The sequence below is a fragment of the Accipiter gentilis genome, chromosome 9 (assembly GCF_929443795.1).
Source record: "Accipiter gentilis chromosome 9, bAccGen1.1, whole genome shotgun sequence".
NCBI classification, from domain to species: Eukaryota; Metazoa; Chordata; class Aves; order Accipitriformes; family Accipitridae; genus Astur; species Astur gentilis.
The window spans coordinates 19415388-19436914 of record NC_064888.1 but is presented as its reverse complement, the minus strand read 5'-3'; the positions used below and the strand labels follow the sequence as shown (position 1 = coordinate 19436914).

The window sequence follows — 21527 nt, the reverse complement described above, 5'->3', positions numbered from 1 at the left end:
GAAGAAAGAAGAGAAAGCAACTATGATAAACGCCATAAACATATACTTTCCATTAAGAAGCTGGTCCTGGTATTTGCCCCTGGAATTCACCAAGCCAGGTAGCTTAGGCTCACTAGGTGATCATCAGGCTAATAGGTCTTAGAACAACAGGGTGACATGGCCCTCCAGACTTCCTCACATTCCTGCTGGCACCCTGGGCTCCCCAAAAGTACATGGGGGCCAATGTTATCTACAGGAACACACGCCTCCCTGAGTGGTCTTCCCTGACCTCCACCAACTCATAAGGAGCACTCGCCACCATTCCTACCCCATGGCCTGAGCCTTGGGGTACAAAGGCAGCACGGACTGGGCAGAACTGAGCTGGCACTTCCTGAAGGAGTTGAGTAAGATCTCGTGATCCCCAGCAGGGCTCTGAGTGCTCCCTCTGGCTATCAGCTGGGCCTGCACAAATTGATCACAACCCTCAGGAGAGGTATGCAGCCCTTGAGAGAACCAAGGGAACCTGTCCTAAGATATCAAAGTGGCTGCCACCTTCAGAGCAATTTTTTGCACTGCCTTCTCACTTGGTTTGTAGTTGTTGATATATTCTTTTCCTCTAAAGCCCGAAAGAGCTTTAAAGCCTTTTCCAAGTCGCCTCTCTGCAGAACACATGCATATCTGCAGTCATGCAATTCCCTTTGCCATTTCCTAACAGGCTTAAAATGTTAAATTCTGGTCCCATGAGACACTTTGCTGCAAACGGGCCTCGGTGCTTTCATAACTGCACTCTTTGGCGAAAGCACGAGCAGCGCTGTTGGAACAGAAAAGGGGAGCAATCCAGGGGGATGCCTGACACAGGTGAGCCGGGTGTGATAGAGACTAGAGCAACCTGAGAAGCCCGACAGCAAGAACCTTCCGTACACCTGGAAGAGCGACGGAAACACTGGGATGCGAGTGCGAAACCCACTCCATACCCGACCGCCGGACCACACGGCACGGCGGGGGGCGGGGCGGGGCGGGAAGCTTGGGGCCGGGCTGGGCCGGGCGGCGCGGGAGGCGGCCGCCAGAGGGCGCCGCCGCCCGCGCGGCGCGTCCCGCGCACGGGCGGAGGGGGCGCGGGGCGCGGCCGGGCACGTCCGGCCGCCGGTCACCCAGGCGGGGCGGGGCGGCTCCCGGCGTGGCTGGCAGACCGCTCTCCGCCTGCTGCTCAGCTGCGGCCCTAGCCGCGGAAGGGGTTATTTGCGTGGGTAAGGTATTCAAAACCTCACCGGGCGGAGACTTTTTTTTGAGCTGTCCTTATCAGCCTATGAAATTTTACTCAAAAATTTTGAGAGCAGAACCTGTTCAAACTTGTTCAAAAAGTCACACTGACAGAAACATTTAAAATGAGATCAATGGGTTTATGCAGGCTGTACGAACTACATGGGCTTGGGTTTTCTGCTACCCTAACAGCAGCTCAAGATTCCTGTAAATGTAAAATCCCAGCTCAGGCCCAAGCACAGACCGAAGCGCAGATGATGAGAATTCAGCACCGACCCACACCACCAGGCTTGGTTTGGCTCTGAGGTGTATGAGGGAATGTCTGGGTGTGGTGCTTGCCTTCCTCGAACAAATCACGTTCATCACAGTCTAATTCTTGCAATGCCCTGGCAAGCAATCAACAAATCCAATCAAAACTGGGAACCTCCTGCAAGACACTTAATTGCAAACTAAACGAGAAGGAGGAATTGATCAAAGAGCAAAGGGATAATACATGAGACACGGCACATTTCGGTGGCAACATCCAGTTTAAATGTCACACAGTCTGTGAGAGCTCATCAGACTTGAAAAGTTACTGTCAAAGAAAGGATTCGTTTGTGAACTAAGGCGCCTTGCAAGAGTTGTGACCAGTAAGACAACACCAATACCATCAGACAATTTACATTTGTAAATACGGGTCTGGAGCTGCCAGATTTTCAGTTGCTGTCTCCACAGTGGCCTCAGACAAGCCCTACTATTCTTGCTTCTACCTCTTTATTTGCAAGACTGTGATAGCACTTATCTCTCCTATAAATTAAATAGAAGGCTAAGACTGACAACTGGTATATAAAGAATGAAGACTTGTTAACAGTCGCTGAAGTTATGCCAACTAACAACCCTGCAAATTCATTCTGTTCTTGCTGTGGGTGTATTCATCTAGCTAATGAATATCAGTGTGTGGGATTAACCAGACAAACCTGTAGCCAGTGAGAAATGAATACTATGCAGGGTGTGCATCCCTCTCAGCAATCCATGGTTAATATTTGTTTCTACTTGAGTTTATGCTTTTCATAAACTCCAGAATAATAAACTCCAGTTTGCTCAGGGGACTTAACTTTTCTAAATTCAATACTCTGGAGTGTTGTGGCTCTCCAGGTGGCTTACAAAGGACAAACAACAAATTGGGGGAAAATCACTTCTGCTGTGTTGAACCTAAATGTGCATCCCCATTGCAAACAGGAGGAGGGGCTGTTGTTTGCAGTTTAGAGTTCCCAGGGCTGTTTGCCATGGCCAAGGGAAATGTTTACTACGGCTGTTAATATGTAACATGCTGTTGATTTTAATTGCTATTCAAAATGTGAAGACAACTGTGATATTTGGAAGAGACAGATGAGCTGCACTAATAAGCTCTGTTCTGCAGCAGATCTAGTTCACACCGTGCCATGCAGGCCTCTGCAAACTTTTGCCAGTACCCTGGGGAGTGAGGAAGGAAAGGAAGGATCTTAGGCATGCCAGCCAAAGAAGTAAGCCTGATTAGCTGTTTATCTTGGAGCTGTATCAACAGAGGCCTATGTCCTTCCTTATAAGATTCTACAGTAAAAGCAAGCTAGCTATAGGTACAGAGCTATGGTGCTACTACATTAAGCCTTATTGCGAGTAAAAGCAACACCGAACATCAGATTTCGCAAAAGTTATTTGGTCCAATTTGAGAACTGTCTTGGGAATTAGTGGCTTAGTACTTGCGTTAGAAGTGGGTAGCTAGCAATGTACCTTGGTTGAGGGCTCAGAGGGGTTCCTCAAATCTTTGGGAACACTCCAGTTCCAGACTTATGTCCATCTGGAGGCTGTTCCCAAAAGGTTTCAGACCCTGGTCCCAGCTGGTGATGTATAAAGGAAATCATTGCTTCCTTCTGCTAGGCAATTGGTATTCTGGGATTTTGACTCACCTAAAAGTGGGCTGGAGGTGCAGCGGGGGTGCTGATTGCAGCTGGGTCCTCTTGAGCGATGGGAAATGGTGCAATTTGCTTCATTCAGCCCCTTTGGAATCCCACGTGTGTAGGCTTCTTCCGGGGGCTTGTGTAGAGTCTCAGCCACAAATGTGGAGTGTGTTTCTCACTAGCAAGAAATGACTCAAATGAGAATGATATTTCAGAGGGTTGGGAAGCTTTGCCTCAGCAAAGCTGTACTGCACAGACCCCACAGCCAGCTTTTTTTTTTTGCAGTTGTGAGCAAACCTAGCACTAAAATCACAAAAAACATCAGCAAGGCAACTAGTGGAAACCAGCAGGTTCAAATAGAGCAATGGAGCAAAGCTACTGCTCTCATTCTGTCATTCCTGGATAACTGGATGCTTTACAGTAAAACTGGATGTAAACATGATTTTCAATCATGGATCCCAGTTTCTACTCCTCCATAAGACCTAGGTGTGATTTCTCTGTATGCAAGTTGCTTAGCTCAAACTGTCGCATCAGAAGTTAAATGTCTATTTAGGAGTACAAGTGGGTCACATACAGACTGATTTTCAGAAATACTTGGGTTCCCAGTAATTTCAAAGCAAGCTGTGGGTGTTCAGTATTTCTGGGGAAAAAATAATGAAAAAAAAAAATCAGTCTGCTTTCATGTGCCAAATATTACTTCTTGGAAGACTGACCTCACACATGCTGGCTGACCTCTTGTTTGACCTCTCCTGAAACCTGTTTTCCTCCTCTAGATTATGTAAATAATAATGATCTCTCTCCTTGTAATTTGGCTGAATACTACTATGTAAATACTAGATATGATTAATTGCTGTCCTACTCACACATCAGGTATAGGTAAATCACTAATTTCAGCATTTCTAAAAATTTTGGCTTTTGAACTGTTTTAATTTGACAAATAGGTTGTACCAAAAAACCCCAAACATGTGCAGTTACATACCTTACTGAAATTACAGCCGAAGTCATAGCCTTACTGACATGAACACCATCTGCGAATAAACAGACACTTCAGACTTCTTTGCATAAACAACTAGACGCAGGTCTGAACAAACAGAGACAAGCCCGTGCTGGCTACCTTCACCACCCAGTCCCAGGTGCCAGTGCAACACCGGACTGTGCAAGTTCTACCTGCCGGGGCCCTGAGTGCACCTGCCCTGCCCCAGGGTTTAGCTGCCTGCACTCCAGGTCTGGGCTGATAGTGCTTGGGTGTAATCTGAGTTCAGACTGGGAAGCCGGGGCCTGCCCTGCTGTTGCTCAGGCACGGTTCTGAAGCTGAGACCCTCGGCCTCTGTCCTTGCCCAAGCTGTGTTGAGGGTAGGTAGGCACATACCTGGTCTCGTACCTCCCTGCCACGCTGACCTCCTGGCCTGACCTCAGACATGCCACTACGGGCTCACCTGGCAGCTGGACGCTTGGCTGAGGCTGGTTACCATCCCTATGACTGCCCTGCTTGCCATGCTGGCTGACTGTGGTCCAGCCAGTGTAGGCACAGTCCTGCCAGCCCTGTGATGAGTCCCAGCAGCCAGCTCACCTCTCAGGGGGAGCACCTGCCCCTGCTGCTCCCTGGCACCCCAGGCTTCAGAGCAGCCCTTCTCACAAAGGGATCAGAGGCAGCGCAAGAAAGAGGCTTCCTTGTTATTTTTTATCTTGGACAAACAGATATATTTGACTGCTTTGGGTGAGCAGAAGCCCCTTCATACTTCTATCCTTACGATGACCTCACTTAAAACTTTATCGTGAATCGATCCAAAAATTTGTGTTTAGATGGGAAGTTTTCCCAGAAACTCTGCTCTTACAAGGCAGCTGCCCAGCTGATCCTCACAAATGAACCAACCATGTCTGCGAAATACACACCAAAACTTCCTGTAATCTAAAATGGAGACTGCTGAGTGCTTTCAGCACACGTACACACCGCCAGCTCCTCACTGCACACAGCTAGCTGGCATGCTGCAGTGGTCTGTAGAGGTGTAGTGTGTGTAACCACTGACTCACCAAGACAGTCTGAGTCAGTCTGAAACAAACCTACCTTACCCATTACACTGGTAGGGCTCAGGGTAATAAACACACCACCCTGGCATCTGGGCCGTATTGGTCTGCCTTTGCTAAGGTAGATGGAGCAATGCTGATGAACACCAACCAATGTTCACCTTGTGTCATCCAACCCTGGTTTAAACATGCTCAGGAGAGAAAGCAAAGTTGTAACTCGCTGTTGTAGGCAATGCATTATATACTATCTAAAGAAGGAAAGACAGGTGTAAAATCCTCTTCACTGGCTCAATAAGGAGATACTCGTTGTCACTGTACTGCATAGAGGTAAGATTCAAAACAAGTGTACTACCAGCTAAACATTTAGACATAGACACTTAGAAATGTTACTTCACTTAGCTTGTACTTTTTGAAGGAGGACATTGGGTTCTCTGCTTCTCCTGTGTTTGTACAGTAATTAGCACAATGGGACTTTGATCTATAACCAATGTTCCTACAGTTATTTGATAGCTAAGGCATTTAAGAGATATTAGAAAACTGCCCAGTGCAACTGGCAGATAACCTCACTGGTTGTCACAGGACAGACTAAGGACAGGCTAGGACAAAGACAATAACTTTGAAAGAAAGGTAGAGGCAAAATGGTAGGATAGTTTTGTGCTGTTCTTACACCCTACGTAATCTGAATAAAAAAAAAGAAAGCTTTTGAATAATTGCTCGGTTTTAAAAAACAGACATTAATTACCATATTAACCTAAAAGGACAATGAAGGAATCTAGAATGACCTTTGTTTTTCCAAGTAGTTTAATGTTAAAAAAAGCTAGTCTTCCATTTGGGTAACTACAGTAATCAAGAATCAGAGTTTTACAGCATTAATGGTGTAACCCAAAGCAAAAAATATGTTATTTCAGGCCCATGTGTACCTGTAATACACTGAAATAATCTCAGCCATTTCAAGATGATTGATTGCTGAGATTTTTCCATATTATTAGTTTTATTCTGATTTATTGATTTTCTATATTTATACTTTTATAACACATTTTGGAGTTTCTGAGGCCAAACATTTTGTTTCCAGTGTCTTCTCTAGTCATGGTTGAATGATGTGACCAATTAAAAATGGATTACACTGCATGGGGTATTTCCATTATGTCTTCAGCCTGTGTGTAATATCACTGTTTTTCTTACTACAAAATACTTCAGTTTTCTTGAAGAAGTCCAGTGACAGAGATGAAAACAAAGATTAAATTATCCAAACACAGATGCTCAAAAACAAACATACAAGAACCTCAGTATAACGATCCTTAGAAAAGTAATGCCTTAATTTGCTAGAGAACAAATATTAAGAATATCAGATTAAGGGGACATGCTGAGCCTCAGATTTTGTCTCTGGTTCCTGAAGGAAGCCACTTCATAAAATCCCGTTTCTTAAAATGACCAGTTTTCTCTGTGAAAACAGCAACAGGCTTTTTGCCTTGTTTCATCATTTGGGAAGGTGCTCCAGACCAATAGCTGTGATTGTCAGAGAACTTCTTTCAATTTCCAGCCTAAACATACTCACAACTAGTGGACACTGTTGTCGCGGTAGAGACGGACACGACAAGTAATAGATCACACAAAATGGCTACTTTATTGTTCTAACACACCTTTTTATACCCTTCTTTAGAGTATGTGTTAGTATATGATTGGTTTGGTTAGTAACTAACAATTCATGATTGGTGAGTTCGTTAGGACGGTTCTTCTTATCACTATCTTGTTTTTGTACCGGTCTTCTCGGATCTTTCCAGACTCTTCAAGGATATACTACAAGCTGCTCGAGGTCGCGCTGTTCTCGAACTGTCAGGAATTCCATAGATTCGTTACATTCCCCGACACACTGTCTGTACAGTCTGTTCCAGGGGTTCCCCTAAGTGACATTTCTTGCATAAATAGCTTCTGCCATGTAAATGTGAATGGAGACATACATCTTTTCCATCCGGTCATCTTTGTGACCTAAATAATTCTTCAAATCTCTTCAAGCAGTGGTATACCCTCCACTCATTTGGTGCCCAGCTCCCTACAAACTCACCTATACCATACCCTTGTTTACTGCTTTTTGTTTCCTTGGCTCCTCTGGTCTTGTATCTGTATTTTTTTGCTTTTGCCTGAGTAAACACTGCATACAGTGTTAGCAGATTCACCAGCTATGTGCAAAGGAAGGAAGGAAGCCTCCTCCCAGCCTTTAGCTGTACACTAGGCCTTCATCCACCTCTCATAGAAAAGCTGCAGATGATGTGGCATATGAACAGAGTTCAGCTGGGGAAGAAATCTTCAACTCAACAGACTGACACTTGTTGAGCCTGACAGATAGCTAACATTTCTCACTATTAACAGAATTTGCAGGTACCTATATTAAAAGATCATGTTTTAAGATGTTGATTCAATGAATTAATTTGAATAGATTTGAATAGATTTGGTTGGCACTGAAAATAAATAATGTCTCTACAAAACATCACAAGAATCATAAGAACAGACAAACCTTAAATTAGTGGGCTGGACATTTTAAATAACCCAACAGTAATGAAGGTGCTTACAGCCAACATGTGAGTCAGTGGCAGAAATATATAACCGTCTTAACAGATTTTGTAATGGACTAGACCTCTCGTTATCCAGGCAACTTGAGTAGGTGTGTCATTTATAACTAGGTATCTGTGAATTTCCCAGTTGATCAAAACCGATTTTTTTATTAGCTCCTCAGCATTCCATCATTCTTGTCTTAGCCTGAAGAAAAGGAAAATCCCACAGTGACACATGAGAGAGCAGGAAAACAGGCACAACAGAAAGCACAGCATTGCTTAATGAACTGGGAAAGGAATGAGAATACCTGTCTTGTAGCTTTTTGTTTACAAGGTCCTTCCTCTGACACTACTTATAGAGAGTGTGTACTTGCTCTGCTTTTCCAATTATCAGCCACCAAGCAACCAAGGAGTAGATTCAAGCAAGAAGCTGAGGAGAGTAATTTTTAATGTCCACTCTGTGTTTATGAATAGGATCCATGTCCCCATGTTTTGTCTAACTATAAGTTAAATTGTCACTGACAGGTATAAGCTAACTTTATATAAACCAGATTTAAAGTGACTGAATCCATTTACACTTGAAGCTCCAGCAGCTTCATTAAATGGGTTCAGCATTTAGCTAAACTAATTGTACCTTTCTGCTTACTGACCTTCTCCAATACAGATATCCCGCAATAAAGTGAAGCACAATAAATATAAAATGATTGAACATAGTGAATATGTTCTTTGCATACTCACGTCCCAAGGCACTTTCTGTTTTCGGAAAAGAAAAAAAGAACTAAAAAATACCTCACAATTCATTACGCATTAAAGAATTTCAATGACTCACTCGTTTTAAGAGTATGTGTGTATCCACAGATGGTTGGTCAAATAGGTAGGCATTCCTTCTCAAAGGCTGATATGGTATGAAAAATTACTTAATCACACTACAGTGGCTTCTGAATGCAACTGGTTTTTTCAGCAGCCCATAACCTTTCCTTAGTTCTATAGGAACATGCTAAACCTTACCACAAACAAATGCAAGGCCTGAGAACGGGCATAAAGATAAATTAGTTAAATAAATAAAGTTGTAAGTAGCTGATCAGTTGAGCACAGAGATTCTTGTTTCTCTAGAGTCACTTACTCAAGCCACTGTCAGTAATGAAACTGGAATGCAATATCACATAACATGTGAATCAGCACTGTCAAACACATTCACCTTTACACTGACAGTTGTGTACAAAGGTCCCAGCCTGCAGCCAGAATTTCTCAGTCTCTGCAGAAGAAAAGGAATCATTCTTTGTTTTTCTCATTAGAGATATCCTTCCCCTATATAACATTCAGGCCCAAATTTCCATTTCATACACACTAAAGCACAGAGTGTTGATGCGTCTGAGTTCTGTTTCCTTACAATTCCATTAACAGTTTTCAGGCATAGATTTGGATTAAATTATCTGCACCACCAATGTTCTTCCCAGCAGAGTAGGCAGGAGTAGACCTGGTCTTCTCATTGGTTTCCAGTCACAGAACAGATTGAGAGCTCCAAATATAGTCGGCACACTACCAGGTGTTCAGCATATTATGATATACTGCTACTCTATATTCATGAAGTCTCAAACTGAAGAATGTACTTGCAATATGTCTGTGTCTTTGCACCTGCAACAAACTAGCTCCTTGAAGATTAAACACTGCTTAAGGGACGAAGGAGATAAGCCATCCTATAAAGGAAGCCTTTAATCAGCAATAAATACAATGAAGGAAAGTAAGATCAACCTGTTGAAAAGCAGTGTGAAAGGAAACATGGAAGGATTTCTTCCTAAATCCCAGGGCAAGTATTTAGCTGCAGCTGCTAGGAGTCACATTATCAGTCACAGTATAAGGTGAGATCAACTCCTACAGTTTCCTATGGAACTCATGCAAAATCTTGATAGGAAACAAACTGAAGGCAAACACGTTTGAAAAGTCGGAAGTTTCCAAAGATGGACCTGCATTTTGGTGCTTTTTTCCCAGCTGTACTCATGCCATGGACAACATAAACCTATCCAAGCAAGGTAAGGCCACTTTACCAATTATTTCTGAGTAGCGCCAGAGAATTGAGCAGGAAATGCACTGAGAACTGGCAGGAGGAGAGGCCATCTTCCTGTTTCATAAGAATGCTGCCTAACACAAACACTTTGTTCAAAAGCCTCATGGCTGCAGAGGTTAAAATGCCCCAGAGACAGGACACTGAATAACTTAGGGTTTGGCAAATTCACCTCCTGAACGTTGTTGGTTGCCAAGAAAATTCATTCTGACTCACAAGCAGACATATGTATTGTTCTGTGAAAGGATATGAGTATGTGTAGTACTTGCACTGATGGCCCTTAAAAGCACTTAAAAATTTCCAGCAGTTTTAGTAGATTTCTATCTGGCCTGAAGAATAGTTCCAGTTTGCAGAGGAGGCCTCCTTAGGCTCTCTGAATGCCACTTGTCCAAAAAGACCTGGCGGGTGGCCTGCCTGGGAAAAAGAGAGCAAAAGCATGGAAGCAGAGGTGACCTAGTGATGTGTCAGCAAGGAGTGGCAGGCCTGAAAAAGACAGTACAGACCCAAAATGGGATAGAGGCATATAATCAAAGACTACTTTGCTACAACAGTTCTGCCCTGCAGAGATCTTTTTTTTTTTTATCCTGTGCAGCAGGAACCCTGAGGAAACATCACCTGACCTTCCCAGGGCTGATGCTTGGTGACTAACAGTGCTGTTGACACAACTGTCAGGTTATTTCATTATAAAATATGGCCCCTTAATTGCTAAATTTAGTTCTTCATTATTTCAGAGAATGGCTGACTGAAGATCTGCACGTTTGTCAAAAAGATTTACAAAGGGAACAAAACCAAGCCTTAGCAGTGTGGATGTTCAGACTCTCCTCTGTTAAAAACGCCTTTGGGTTTGCACATGTAAAATATCTTCTATCTTGGACAGCAGCATGCTCTTCACGTAGTCATTAGTCAAGCTACGTAGCATGTCTAGGTGGTAAGTAAGATTTATAGTCCACTGAATGGATATGTATAGTGAGAAACTGAAAAATTCTGACTTACCTAAAGCAACAAAACAAGATGGTAGCAAACAATTCAGATCTAGATGATAACATTTTCCTACTTTGCTTGATGTTACTCTTTTAGGCTAACTAGCAAAACTCTTCAACTTTGTCTCTGAAACCAAATCTTTTCATTCCATATGTGTAGGATCTTCCCACTCTACACTGGCCAGGCTGGAAATCATAGGCTTCTTGGCATTAAAAAAAAAAATCAAACTGTTATGTTTCAAAAAAGTTGTCTGCATTTCACAAGTTTCTGTCTCCACTAGTTTCATGCTTTGAACAAAATTTTAAAATCATATCTGATGAGAATATGTCCTCTGCATCTGATAACTTATCAATTCCCTGGAGTCCACACTCTGGCTGTTGATGTCTGCCTACATAAGGACTCAAGCATGCTAACTGTATTAGAAAAGGAGGCAAGATAAATGACCAAGACACACCATAAATGGCCAAGGCACACCAATATAAGCAGAGATCAAAGAGGTATCTGCATCCCCTCAGAAGCTGGAACAGAGAAAAGATTTAAGAGCCTTTCTCTCTTACTGGCATGGGCACCAGGGCAGGACTGCCCAGATCTGGAGCCCAGAAACATTGCTGCTCTTTATAAGTAAAGGAGCTCAGCTTAATTTTTTTTGCTGTGAATTCACCGCTTCTTTTAATGTCCCCACAATCTCTTTGGCAGCAGCACAAAGGCTTCTTCAGACAGCTGTGGGATATTACTGAGCACATCATGCTCCTAGCAATGCAGTAATTCCCTAACCACTGTATAATTAAGGGCTTTGTTGAGGTCTAGTGACATATTTGCGCATTTGAAGTGCTGCACCTTGTTTCATAGGTCAGATTGACATGCACCAAGAAAAAAGCCTAATTTCTAGCCAAACTTTTATCTGCAAAGGTGGATTCTTTAATAGTGCTTCGTAGCTGCTGGAGGTGTAGTCCATCCCCAACCTACTCCACTTGTCCTCCCCTTGGAACATAACCATTCTCTGTGTTTGATTTTATTCACTATTAAAGCCCCGGTGCTCAATTAGAGAACTGACTTGGCTCTCTCTCTCAACATCAGAGCAGCTAAACATTGAGCCTTTTGTTCTCATCACCCAGTGAAAGGAGAATGAGATTCCTGAGTGGATGATTCTATCTTATTTGATCATCGTTTATAATTTCTTCCTTTGTTTCCTGTCATGGATTTCCCTGGGAAAGAAACAAAGAAGCTTTCCCTGCCTGGTGTGTGATTTCCCTGCCCTTCTGCTGACAAGCCAAATGGTTGGTGCTGACTAGTGATAATATTACAGTCTCTGCAAGAGGCAGAGGGGAAATGACCTGTCAGCACTCAGCTAATAAAACTTGCAACTGCCACATTTCACTGCTGATAACTTATTTGTATTTCTGTCTTTTTAGAGCCTTTTTCACCCTGGAAAATCCTAAAGAAATTTTAAAATAATTCAGGAATTAAAGGCTGATTATACCAACTTCTTTTCATGCAGGTGCTTCATGAAAATCTGCAATAAAATCATGGGGATGACTCACATAAATGTCTGCAGAGGCAAGCACCATTCTTCTATTCTAAGTAGTAAGTACATTTACCGAGTACACCATATGCATTGTCTGCAAGATGGGAGGTTGCATCTGTAAAACAGGCATCAAGACAGCTGAGAAAAATTTTAAACAACTTGAGTGACAAACACATATCACCTTCAAATGCCTAATTTCTAAGTGCCATTTCATGTTTTATGTCCCAACAACATAAAGATATAAGAACTACTTGAGATGTTATCAATCCTCTGCATTTTTCTAGTTCATCACTATCTGCTACTTTCATGTGCAGATATTTAAGAAGATTTAAGGAATTCTGGCTTAAGCTTTGATATATGTAGAAAGAAAGATAAAATATTGTCTAAAAGGATTTTAGATGAGTTTTCAAAAAATATCACATATAGAGAAAAAAGAATAAAAGAAAAAAAAAAACATTTTGTCATCACAAAGACTAGCATGTTAAATAAAACTCACAAGGCAGTATAATAGAGAAGCAATTATCTGGGCAAGTATGAGCATTCCAACCTGCTCGTATAGTAGAAAATATAGACTGACTTTTCTACAGTGACTAAAACCCCCTGAGGCTTAAAGTAATTTAACCTGCTTTTCTTAAGGAAGTATGTTCTATGTAGGTTTTGGCAACATTTTATTTTTCACACATGAGGAATTAACCAGCAAAACATCCTGCCCTTTCTCACACAGATGAAATAAACTGTATGATTTTCCATGAGAGTTTTTCTTCTCAATAGAAGATTAAAAAAAAATAATAAAAAACACTGAGCAAAACCCAATCTAATCTCCATTGAAAACATGATGTTTGGTAGAATATTCATTCTTGTGGGAAATGAAATGAGATACCAACTTCTAAAAGTTTATTTCAGTGGAATTTTGCATATCCATTGTATGTGGAATTTTGCATATCCATTGTATCTGCAATTTTGGGTGTTTTTCATAACCATAAGTGTCCCCACTGACTAGGGTGACTTAAAAACTTCAGTCACTCACTACTCCATGTCTTTCTGGCCTCTAAAGGAGGTTGGGTAAGAACGGCACAGGGCTGAAACTCCTAGCACTCCCGGAAAACATTTCTGATTCTCTCACAGATGTTCTGCAAGACATCAGGCAAGTCAGTGTCAACCTGCTGCAAAATCTAACTCTGTATTGGGTTTATGCATCACCTTTCCATCTATAAAATGAAAAGAGTGCCATTTTAGAACAGAAAGTCTTCAGGGCAGGGAGGGTGACTTAGCAAGTAGTTGTAAATTTTCTGGCAGGTTAGAAGCTTGATTTCAGCACTGGCCTCCAGGCAAAACCTTAAAGGTAACACAGGAGATAATAATACAGTTTTATGCAGCTTCCTTGTGAAGCACCTGGTACCCAGGTACTTATCAGTGATCATTATCTTGACCTTGTCTGTTTCATGGCTACTGCATTGCATGCAAGGTGCTAAGAGTTAAATCTAATTATGGTAGTTTCATATACCCACAAGAAAAAAACTAAAAGATTTCAGGCGTCAAAGGCCTCTGATCAAGACCCACACATCTCCAGTGGAACAGTGCTACAGGATATGCAGTTGTTAATAGAATTTTTGAAGACCTGTCCAGAATAGCAGAGGCAAGAGCAAAATTTTGCTTTCCTGTGAGCAGTGACACTTGGATAAATGGGGCCTGCTTCAGTGCAAAGGAAGTTGCTAAGCACTTAATAGAATAATTTGCATGCTGGCCTTTTATTGTTTTGTCCTTCTTCTGTGACTCCTGTCCTCTAGATGCATAAGTAAGTTTTTCTGTGTCCTTGTACCATCAAAAAATCACAGGTCCCTTCCAAACAAGTTGTTTGGAGGTGGTCAGGCAGAGTAAAGCTGGAAGAACAATGATGCCTGGAACTATGGGCTGAAAACACCTTTGAAACATGGTTATACCCAGAAAAAAAGAGAAGACCTGGGGATTGTCATTCCAATAACTAGATCTGGAGAGGTTTGAAAGAAAAGGCCATAGATATGGCTAGTCCTGAACAACAGCTGTTCTAAAATATATATTTCTATCATACAGAAGAATGTAATTTTATATCTCCTAGGTCTGTAATTTTGCTTCTTCTAAGTCCAGAAGGGGTGGATAGAGTGATTCTAGTCTAAGATGGTGTATATAAAATCTATTGGTGTTCCAGTTTAAAATAAATGTGCTATATTATTTTAAATTACCTGTATATAAAGTCAGTCTTCATATTCTCTGCCATCCACCTTCAAAACAGATATGGCAGATCCTCTTAAGGAATCGGGAACTGTTGAGTAGATAATGATGTCAACATGAATGTGCTTGTAGCAGCAAAACCAGTTTCTACAGGAAGATGGACATTCTGTGGGTGCTGTCATTGAATATTGTAATTTTCATGCAATTGCTAACATGGGAGCCTACCTACCCTCTGGTAGCTTGCTGAAGACATGTCACATGATACTCAGATACTTAGTTGATTTTTTACTGTATTTCAAGATACCTCCCTTAGTTCAAGTCTGGGCCAAAAGATAATGAAAAATATGTATTTTCAAATTTAGAAAATTAGTATGCTTTATCTTCCACTATGGAAGCTGCTTTCTTTGTGTCTTGTTCATGCAGCTCAGTGATCAGGCACTAGAATTATCAGGCAAAAATGAGTTCTTATTCTCTTTTGGTGACAGTCCCACCTGCAAGCTGTGATGGTCATGTCTTTTCTGGGGGTCACTGAAAGAGCAAGCCTTTCTACGTGAGCCTTCACTGATGACAGTGTCATATCCACACATGTGCTCGCATTGCTGCACCTTTCTGTTTCTTCCATTAAGCTTTGGAAGTGCCAATAAGAAGCTGCAGTACTGTGCCCTAGCCAAGAGTATGTAAACCTCAAAGAGTTCAGGTTCTAAATAAGAAAGAAAAAGTAAAGAAAGTAGTGGGTGAAAGGAAGCACTGGTAGCCCAATTTGATAGATGAGAATCAATCTTAAGAGATATTAAAGGTCAGTTTCAAGGGGTACATATGCACAGCAAGACTTTCAGAGGTAGCTAGACTAGTTAAATTCTTGAACCATTCAGTGAAAGAGAGTTACCTGCAGGTAGGGTCAAGTTCCAAAACACAGTTCCTCTACACCCACTACTGGAGGCCAGATCTGAGGCAGGTTAAAATCAGAACATGTCTTGCACCTGTGACAAACAGAAGCTTAATACAGTAACTGGCTTTGGAGATTGCTATTTGGTGCTGAGACTGGCTTATTCTGTATAGCAAATACTCTTGCTGGCTAATTCTTTCCAGCTGCATTAAGCCACATCTCTTGAAGTACACAACCATTCTCTTCCTGGAGAAGACCCAGCATCCTTCCTCCTTAAGCTTTAGCAAACTACAGATTTATTATCAGAAAACGTCTGGGTCCATGTGTCTTACAACATTGTTGCTATGGGCTAGCTAGTCAAATCAATATACAGTCCAGAAGGAGACCAGCAGAAGTCTATTTTCTGGCTATTTTTATGTGTGTTGAGTTCAAGTAAGAATCATCCCAGGGTCAAGATGGAAAATCCTAAGTACTCTGGAATCCATTGAAGCTCTCAGACTTCAACTGTCTGTATTCCTTCCCCTATTAATTCTGGTATCTTCTTATCATTCCTTCTCGCCTCCCCAGTGTCTTACAGATACTGGATATGAGCTCCAGCCACAGCTCTACAACTGTGGGTGAGCCTGATTGCCTTGACAACTTGCAAGAAGTCATTGGGAAAGTCTGCCTCTTCTCAGCAGGCTCTGCTATCTCTGTACCACACCACCCATTAGTTCTATTTCCCAGGGTGGCACCAATTGACTTGCTTTATATTTAGCTACTGAAAGTCTCATGATGTTTCAGAATGTCCTCAGGTAAACTTACTAACTCCTCTGTCAAACCCATGAGTCAAGCCAGACAGCTTCTACTATCTCACACACTAAAAAGAAAGTTAGTCCTCAGTAGTCTTTTTTGATCAGAAAAGCCTGTGTATTAGGTGAGACAACCACACCTACCTTAACACATCTGCTTGTTTGAGCTTTTCTTAACCAAACAGCCAATAAGCCTCCAATAACCAAAGGAAAGGAATAGGTTTTCCCACACAGAGCTGCAATACTCTACGCTGCAAAGAGAAAGTGGATTATAAGCCCTCCTCTTTAGCTAGATCTCAGGATACAGGATGGACAGCCTAAAAGTCAGAATTAACTTCTCATTGCTAGGGTGTCTTCCACAGACAGCCAGAGCTGGAGGAAGAGCTACAATCCCAACAGGTTGCCAAGATGTATCAGGAGAGAAGGCAGGATTTCTGTCTTGTTTCCACTATGTTACCGTTGTCTTCTCTCCCCACAACCCTGTAAGCTCAGTTCTCTTCACAGAGGTACAGATAGAGATAGTAAGCAACTTATCTTGGAAGTGCTGGCTTCCATGACACTAGACTTTGGATAGTGCCAGGATTAAAGATCAGTTTGGCCAAATAGAGTGAGCAATGTGGGCATCTATGAGAGATCTGCTAAAAGGCAGCTGTAGCTGGGGAAGAGCTAGCTTTCAGTAGGAAACAAAGCCATGAAGAGCAGGTGTGAAACAGTAAGATGTGATATAGAAATACAGGAAGGTGGACTTCTCTCCTGGATGTGGATCCCAGCTCATTTGTTGTTTTCCCTTCAGCCATACCTTGCCTGTTTGTGTGGTCCCTTCACACAACCAAGGAGGAGGTGGGGGTTCTTGAAAGGCAGTGTACATGGGGTACAGTAGACTGGAGAAATGTAGTGAAGTGTCTGTGGAGCAAGACACAGGATAAGACCATTTACCTTCTTGATGGATCAATCCTGCTTGCTACCCTTCTCTCTCCGTGTACTCCTTAGGGAACTTGCTCATGTATCCATATCCAAATGAAGCTCTGCAAAAGCCAGCATGAGCAGCTTTCTGCAGACCGCTATCTTGTTTCGTGTATGCATCACTGAGCTCTGCTTTCATCACAGCCCACTTTCTTTCCAAAGAGCTCTCAGTCCCTCCAGTCCCAAGCGGAGACAATGATCTGCACTCTCCTCTGCTAACTCTCTGGGGATCTCTCCAGATTCATAAACCTCTTTAGCCCCCACACAGAGCCTTTGAGGAGTCCTTCCTCAAAGTTCACACCACCTATTTAATTGTTAAGTCCTCTTACCTGGATGCAGGGCATGTCTGCATTAGTACATGCTCATTATTTTATTATTTGCTTTCCTGTTTTGCTCATGACTTTCAAAATGGTTCCTGAAAGATTGGGCATCTCTGTTCTCTGTCTACCTTAACAGGGACTTTGACTTGTGATGCTCAGACAAAAATCCCCTTGTAAGACCCAGGCATGTTTTCACAATCATTCTGCCCAACGGAGGTGTTGGGAAACATCTCAATTACAGTGTGCGCAAGTGCTCTGTATAAGCAAACAACTCCCCAGCTTTCTCTAATGTGTTAATAGGTCTACTATAACTGTAAAAGGGAAAAAGCTCAACAGGAAAGGCAGACATGACCAGTTCCTTCCTTAATCTCATTGATTTCAGCTCTGCCACTCTGAGCCACCAAAAGCAATGGGGAAGGGAATTCAGGGGAAGTAAGCTGGGGCAATGAGCTGCACAATACAATGCACAATGTACATGCTGCAGAACAAGACATAGGCCCAGACAAGTCAGAGCATCGCTCAGGCCTGTGAACAGCTGATACCTAAGATAGAGCTACCAACATATTAAGGTATTTCAGAAAAGGGGAGGCAGCTCTACTGGTATTGGCATTCCCTTGCAAACTCCTAAAAGTCATACAGAGAGAATTACATTATTTTTCCTGAGAAAAGTGGGGTTTTTTCTCTGACTATAGAGGAGCTAGCTGACTCGCACACACAGAGTTCTGTGTGTCTGAATTGATTAACTGTCTATTAAAGGACTTCTAAATCATATTTTATAGCTTATACTATTAGAGGGCTCTCCAAAGCCATATTTTCAATAGGCCATAGTCTTACAGTTAAGGGAAAACTGGTGTGTATTCATGAGTTACTTGGTACCGCCAAGTGCCCTTTAGCTTGCTAGCATCCTCCATCAGGAGTCTGGAATTAAAATACACTGAGTCCCTGATTTCAATTTTGTTTCCTTGTCTAAAGGAGAGGAGAATATGAACAGGCCTTCACTGGTATCAAAAGTGTTTCTTAACTATCTGGTGATGACTACCAGTAGTCCTGATGATAAGTCAGAACCAGAGTTGCCCTCTGTTTCAAAGGACCGGAACTTTACTAAATCAAAACACAGTCCCAAAGACTGAGACTTTGATCTTGCCTTGACATACTCATATATACAGTGCACCTGTAAAGGAAATAAATTTAATTCAGATTTGCAAACCCAGGAATAAGCACTCTGCATAGTTATTTGCTTAGCTAATCCAGCCAAAGGAAAAATTTGCCTGAAGGAACATGTCAACAGTTTGCAGTTTGCTGCTTGTGTTCCAGGTGATTTTCCAGCCTTTTTTCTGGTTAAATCCCTGATGAATACTCCACAGGCTAACTTCAGTTTGTAAAACAGGTTCTGACTATGATGGTTCATCATTAAACCAGTTGTTAGATAGATTCCCAGCTCTATGTCAGAGCTGAGAACATTCAGTACGTAATTGGACTTTCCTTTTCTGAAAGTTTGGTGTTTATTTGATCAGAAAACAGTCATTAAAGGTCACTTTCATGAGCATGAGGAAAAAATCTTGAATCTTGTATAACTCAGGGTTATATCATAAATTTGTGGCTGAAATCATAATGGTGATTTGCTATTTTTGTTGCCACATGACAGATGCCAATCCAGCTGTTCTATTCTCCCTCCAGGCACAGCCTCCCCTCCCCCAATGCCACCAGAAGGAGACAAGACATACAGAGGAGCTGAATACTGTAGGAAAACAATCTGCTGTGAGCCAGATACTTTGGTCCCACAAGTCTGCATAGCACTGTGTGAATGAGAGATACCGAGATACTGCCTTTGTACGAGCAGTGCAAAGTTGCAGAAGCAGCTCTGACCTCTCCTGCACTGGAATCATTCCCTTCTGTATATAAAAAGAAACAGGGAATGAGTCAGAAATGGGGAGAGAGAATATGGGAAAAAGAGAGTCATGTTTCAGACCAGGAAAAGGATGGGGATGGAACAAAGCTCTCTAGACCTGAGCAGTTAGTCCAGCTGTCTCTGTCACACTGCTACACAAGCAGCACAAGTTGAAATGGTTTCCTGCAGCATACAGCTAAAAGCCAGAAAGGCGCCCTGAAAGCATTTGAGTGAACAGTAGAATTGCGCCCTCAAAGTTGTTGTGAAAAGGAGAAAATCCTTAATCACTGCTTGTCAGTTATCCCAGCCTGCCTTGCCCTTCCTTGCTTAATGTGGCCTCAGGACTCTGGCAAGGAAATTAAAAAAAAAAAAAAAAAATCACATCTTCCCATACTAACTATGAATATTGCAGCATACCAAACCCAAAAGCCAGGTATAACCTTTTGCACTTTATTCTGTATATAAGAAAATTTATTTGTAAATGACAAAAAAAAAAATCTGGTTTTACTCAGTCATTGTGAACTTGGAAATGAAATCTTTGTTTAAGTGGTTTTCTTCCGTCATACATTCACACTGGCTTATTATTGCAGAATAGCAGGCAAGTGCTGAGCTGAGAACATTGGTTTGTCATTGTCTGAATGGTCACAAAATGCTCAGTTTTGCACAAAATAACTTTTTGCTTCAAAGTTTCTCAGAAGATCCAAGTTGTTTGCACAGGTTTGCTATTCTAGGTTTGCTTACAAGTGCTGAACTTTAGAAGACGTGCTTGTTACTACATGAAAGATACTAAGTGCTAGAGGGTTGTTTGGTTTTTGTTGTTGGCTTTTGGTTGGGTTTTTTTGTTTTCCATGGTACCAAGTATCAGTTGTACTGAAAAAAAAAACAACAACCAATTAACCAAACCCTCCAAACCCCATTAAAGCTAATGCCTTAATTAATTCTCTGTTTCATTCCCCCCTTTCTTGTGGCAAACATAAGAACTGTAAAACAGTTATGACATATTCATTTAAACTTCTAGACAGGATAAAAGAGTGGAATTACAACAATTACATGTTAAGTCTTTAATGTACAATTTCTTAACCTATCTACAATTAACTACATAAAAATCTTAGAAGTGATAGTATTCTTCTTCTGATGAAGACAATAGCTCTCAATTGTCTCTCAACTGCAGGTAAATTCTGCTCTCATTTGCACTGTGTAAACAAAGTAGCTCCACTTAATTAAATTCCTGTTATATCCTGGGGAACCACAGTTTGCTACTCAATTAAAAGAGCTGAACATTATAGATCAGATGGAAATGACTGTCTTATTACTTTACAGAAAGGCTCTCATCCTAAAAAAAAAAAGGAAGATCCAGCACCCTTCATGCAATGTTATGCATATCAACAAGTACAAACTTTGTCTTCCTCATTTTTGACATCCTCCAAATAAAATGAGAAATAGAATAGGAATATACAGATGAGAAGTTACATCCAAATAAAATGAGAAATAGAATAGGAATATACACATAAGAAGCCACATTTTGGATCTTATGAACAGAGGAGATACTAGTAGAGGCAACAGTTTTTAGAGGAACTGTGTGCTCTGCCCTAAAGCATTTCAATGCAATTTGGGCATTCAAATCCCCAAGATGCGTACCAAAATATCACCTTTAAATAAGAAAAAAGCAGCCTAAGAATAATTTACCTAAAGGATAATTACATTAAGCAAGTAAAGTTAGAACTGACATAAAAGAAGCAGAGCATTCCCACGGCAAAGTTCTTGGAATTCCTTTATCCAAATTAAAAATATTTTATTAAAGAGGATTTGAAATTGTTGCTTCATAACAGACAGATACATGCCTGTGAAGAAGCTCTGCCTTAAGATGGACACATGCTTTCAAAGGGATATTTTAGAAATATGGATGCTGAGCTAGTCCCTTCTGAGACATGCAAAGACTATGGTCTTGTCTCATAGCAAAACCCGACTCAGAATCTAGAATTTTATTCTTCCCTTTAGAAGTATTTGATAATTTTGTATTACCCAGAACTATAAAACCTGAGGCTTTTCCATCTAAAAATCATGTTGTATTAATGCTGTTAACAAGAAATTACTGTCTCTATGCTGTTTTCAATTACTGTACAGTGGAATTAATTATTATGATGTCTGGTTGCTCCAATCTGTGTGATTCACTG

The 21527-nt window shown here is 41.5% G+C and overlaps 1 long non-coding RNA gene across 1 annotated transcript in view; it reads right to left on the bottom strand.

Annotated features, from left to right (window-relative positions):
• Positions 1-3303: 3303 nt before the first annotated feature.
• The window catches only part of LOC126042728 (uncharacterized), a 71469-nt gene continuing 53245 nt past the window's right edge, over positions 3304-21527 (bottom strand). Inside the window, exons 3-4 of the long non-coding RNA XR_007507273.1 lie at positions 4135-4183; positions 3304-3333 (exon numbers count right to left, since the gene is read on the bottom strand). This is a non-coding gene — a long non-coding RNA (uncharacterized LOC126042728). The remainder of the gene's footprint in view (positions 3334-4134; positions 4184-21527) is intronic.